At 42.3% G+C, this 5,000-nt stretch overlaps 1 protein-coding gene across 1 annotated transcript in view; it reads left to right on the forward strand.

Annotated features, from left to right (window-relative positions):
* The window catches only part of LOC123518558 (sine oculis-binding protein homolog), a 238,463-nt gene that overhangs the window by 135,920 nt on the left and 97,543 nt on the right, over positions 1–5,000 (forward strand).

Consider the following 5,000-nt stretch of genomic DNA (forward strand, 5'->3'; position numbering starts at 1 on the left):
ATTTTTGTCTTCCTTCTCCGTGGTTCTTCTTAATTTGTCCTTGCTTCATTTTTTTCTGCTTCTTTTTCTTCATTCCTTGCACGCTTCTCTCCATTTTCTTTCCATCTTTGTCTTCGTTTTCTTCATCTGTTTCTTCCTCTCTTCTTTTTTCCTTTTTTCCTCTTCATTACCCCTTTTCATTCTTCATTGATCTGTTTTTCCTTTTCCTTTCTTTTCTTCTTCCTCTTCCCTTCTTTTTTATGCTTCCTTCTTCCTATTCCTTCCCTACTAAATTTAAAGCCTGTCCTATCTGTTCTCCTTTCATTATCCGTCCCTCTTCCTTCTTTTCTCCATTCTCTCTCTTCCCATTTGTCTTCTATTCTATTCTTACCCTTTTCATTATGTCCATGTGCCTCTCTCTCCTTTCTTTCTTTTTTTCATTCGTTTCATTCAATCATTCCTCTTCTTGTTTCTCCCTCTTCTTCTTTTCTTGCTATATATCTTCCCTTCACTTATTCTTCTCTCCCTCCTCCTATCTTCTTTATCCTTTCTTTCTTCTTCTTCTGTCCCTATCTTTATCTTAGTTCCCTTCGTCTTATTTCACTTCTTTCATTCTCTTCCTCTTCGTTCTGTTTTTATCCGTCCGTATGTTTTTTTTTTTTTCTTCCCTCTCCTTCTCTATCCTTCCTTCATTCCTTCCTCTCTCTCTCTCTCTCTCTCTCTCTCTCTCTCTCTCTCTCTCTCTCTCTCTCTCTCTCTCTCTCCCAAGTAACCAGCGTGATATCAATGAGCGTGGTCTTCATCCTCTACCGTGATATGTAAGAGATCTCACGTTTTCAAGATTACATGACACTCGCAGGCTCCTCCTCCCTCCCCTCCCCCTCCACCTCCCCTACCCTTCCCTCCTCCTCCTCCTCCTCCTCCTCCTCCTGGTTGTGCGTCTCTTCTTCCTTCTCGTCTTCCTCCTTCTGGTGCTCCTGCGTCTATCTTTCTTTTTTTTTTATTCTCCTTCTACTTGTTATTCTCCTTATTATTATTTCTTCTTATTTTTAGCTGGTTGGTTATTTTCTTCTTCTCTTTCCTCCTTCTTTTTCTTTTCTTTTCCTCTATTATTGTTTTTTTTTTCTTTTTCTGTCGTCTTCTCTTCATTTTTGTTGTTGTTTGTCTATAGATCTTTATTTTTTTCATTATTTGCTTTTTTCTTGTTTTTTTTTCTTCTTCATTCCGTCGCGCTTTTTCGACTTCCCTCTTCCTCTTTCTCTCTTCGTCTCCGTCTTCTTCCTCCTCCTCTATCTCCTTCGCTTCCTCTTCCTCCTCACACCCGCTTACTCCCACTCCTGTTATCCTATTTCATACCGCCCCTGTCATCCATCTTCCAGACCTCCCTCCCCACCTACCTCCCTCCCCTCCCCCCTCCCTCTCCCCCCTCAAGCGCCCGGGGCAAGGTACGAGTACTACACCCTTGGAGACGGAGGGAAGGAGAGAAGGAAGGAGGGAGAGAGAGGGAGGGAAGGTGTCCAGATGTCCGGGTATACGTTCCTTCATCTAGACAAGACACCTGTGCCTTCTCCTCCTCCTCCTCCTCCTCCTCCTCCTCCTCCTCCTCCTCCTCCTCCTCCTCCTCCTCCTCCTCCAGCGTGGTTCTCGGGTTCATGACAGAGTTTGAGTACGAGCCGTGAGTGATCCGTAAACAAGACAGTGGTAAGAGGTCACGTTGAATGCACGGCGCTGCTCTGGGTCTCCACGTTACATGAGAGAGGAATAACTTGAGAGAGTACAGCCACCAAACACCTCGCCCCTGTACTACCATAGGGTCACCTTTAAGCTGTTTTGGTTCTAGCGTCACATGAAGGAGGATTTGAGACACAGTAATCCGGGCCCTCAGCATAACACATTGGTTCCTGTACTGCTTTTAACTCCTATTACTACTGCATCAATTTAATTCCGAAGTCTTGATGTTAGTTACTCTCTCTTAAAGCTCAGGTCACGGAAGGAAGGAAGAACAAACAGGAAAGAGCTCCCGACTTAGCAGTGAAGGGAAGGAGTGAGGGTACTGGTTAACCTTTGCATTACCGAGTGGGAAAGATTACAAGTGAGAGCATGTAGAGAGTAGAAAGCTTGGAATGTCCTTATAATTCTACGGTGTCATTCATCTTATGTTTTCCTGATCTAACCCGAACCATCAATAACAAATTTTATATACAAAGAATAGGTGAAAATTCTATGCATTTTTTTCCCCCATAAGAGAAGAGATTAACCCCTTCAGTACTGGGACGCATTTTATGAACAATAGGAAGGGTCTATGGAAGTCAGCAGATTAATAGCCAGACTCTTCACATTTCAATCTTCACAAAACTTTCTGAAGCTATAAAAACACCAACTAGTAGGCAGAATATGAAGACATGTCCTGCTACTGACGGGGTTATTAGTACGTGAGGGACATGATGCAGGTCTCTCAAGGTGTTCCTAAGAATCTCTATATAAAAAGGAGTGAGTGAAATTTCCAAATATTTTTTTTATTATAAGAAGAGATTATTAATTTCTGGGGACGTGGTGCATATCTCTTAAGGTTTTCACAACTTCCGTAACATCAGACACAAGAATGATGAAGAACAAGAATATAAACAATACCAAAACACATTATAGGGACCAATATTCTCTCTCTCTCTCTCTCTAGCTCGTATTATCAAACATTTCTGTACCTCACCTCCACTATCTCAAACAAGGCTTTACTTAATTTTACACGAGTTTTTAAGGTGTTTTTATGGTTTTGGAGGCAGAGTGACAAGATTTCTACATTATTAACTGGAAAACTATGAAAACCCCGGCTAATCATCACTGTGGCCCATGAAAATAATCTTGGTGAGAGAGCAAATCGTTTCTGAATACGGAACCTCCCCCTTCTCTCTCTCTCTCTCTCTCTCTCTCTCTCTCTCTCTCTCTCTCTCTCTCTCTCTCTCTCTCTCTCTCGTACGCCGTCTTGTCCTGCACTAACACACTAAACAAACCATAAGACAACCATTGAGTGTGGAGTCATGGTGAGGAAAGGAGTCAAGTAACACACAACACTCCCTCCCACTGCTCTGTTCACTGTCCTTGGTCTCCCACAGTCTTGAGTCCTCTGACCTAATAAGAGTCTAAATACTAAAAGATTTCACGACTCACATTAAAAGGACATTAAGGGGCTGCCGTGGTACAGTGAAACCATGCGCGCTTTGGGGTCTGAGGGGTCTCCAAGCGCACGGGTTCGAATCCTGTCCACGGTCCGAGTGTAGGTTGGGTTTTTTCACTCAAGTTTCCTAGCGGGTGGGCTTTGAGATAGGAGGTACCCCAAAAAAGTATCCCCTTTAGCCCAGAAATTCCCGTGATAAGCCCACATGGTATAAAAAATATAAAAAGGACTTCAAATCAAGGGGAAATCCAAAACACGATCAAAAAAACTTCCGGGGAAATTCTAAATATGGTGGAAATAAATGCTGGGAGATCTAGTAAACTGCGGAAATTATTAGGAAATACAAAATACGACGGAGATAATTGCTGTAAAATCCAAAATACAATGGAAATACCTGGAAAACTCTAAAGGCAACAGAAATATTTGATGGTGAAACTCAAAACACGGTGGAAATAACTCGGAGACTCAAAACGCACCGGAAATAACTGCTGGGAAACTCAAAAAACGTTGGAAATAATTGCTGGAAACTCAAAACACGGTACAAATAATTGCAGGAAAAAAAAAAACGCTGAAAACAATGAAAATAACTGCGAAAAATTCCAAAACACGGAAATAATTGCTGGGAGAACACACCATTAAAAAGTATAGCGATGGAAAATTATGAGGTGAAGGAGCCTTAATGGATAGCATTGATTGAGTGAAAAAATGCTCAGAGGATAGTCAATTATTCTTTTTTTTTTATTCTTTTATGTAACAATATAAAAACTGGCCAAGGAAAACACACACAAAAAAAGTTTCGCGAAAAAAAAAAAAACCCACTGAGATGCCAGTCCCCGAACAGATCTGAGAGAGTAAGACAAAAGAATAGTATAAATGTCTTGAAACTTCCGTCTGAAATGATGGATTTAAAATGTGGACTTAATTCTTCAAGGACTGCATGACCAAGACTATAACAATAATAATAATAATAAATAAAAAAAATAAAAAGTACACTCATATAAGACCATTTAGAGATAACCTATACAACTCACCAACACATCAGCATTCACTACTTCAACTTACGTGTACTGAGTCATGTGTTAACGTATGGGACGATGTGTAAAGCAGACATTTCCTTCACTGGGCCTTCAAAACACTCGCATCTGCTTTCCTTTCAAGAGCAGTACTGTCACTTCGCCACTTTGCTCTCCTACTGACACTGCACTGGAGGTAAGGAGGGAGGGAGGGAGGGAGGGTGGGTGAGTAGTACTGACACTGCACTGGAGGGAGGAGGGTGGGTTGGTGGGGAGAGGCCTTCTTACTTACCTATCATGTTGTGCTAGATACTTAACACATGTATAAGGAGCAAAAAATGGTTCTCTCATACATCTTACTCTTCCCTCCTCCTCCTCCTCCTCCTCCTCCTCCTCCTCCTCCTCCTCCTCCTCCTCCTCCTCCTCTTCCTCTTCCTCTCCTCCTCCTCCTCCTCCTACTACTACTACTACTACTACTACTACTACTACTACTACTATTGCTCCACAAAAATATGTACAAGAGAAAATTGACAAAAAACGAAACAAAATCGTCTTGTTGCTATGATGGTATAATTTACATCGGAGGAGGAGGAGGAGGAGGAGGAGGAGGAGGAGGAGGAGGAGGAGGAGGATCGTCTCTATAACAACTACCCGCAAGTCATCCTCGAGAGAGAGAGAGAGAGAGAGAGAGAGAGAGAGAGAGAGAGAGAGAGAGAGAGAGAGAGAGAGAGAGAGAGAGAGAGAGAGAGAGAGAGAGAGAGAGAGAGAGAGTTATGAGGAAAAGAATAGCTAATCCTAAAGACACCTAGAACACACCTCCTCCTCCTCCTCCTCCT

This window comes from Portunus trituberculatus, chromosome 44, assembly GCF_017591435.1.
Source record: "Portunus trituberculatus isolate SZX2019 chromosome 44, ASM1759143v1, whole genome shotgun sequence".
Taxonomy (NCBI): Eukaryota; Metazoa; Arthropoda; class Malacostraca; order Decapoda; family Portunidae; genus Portunus; species Portunus trituberculatus.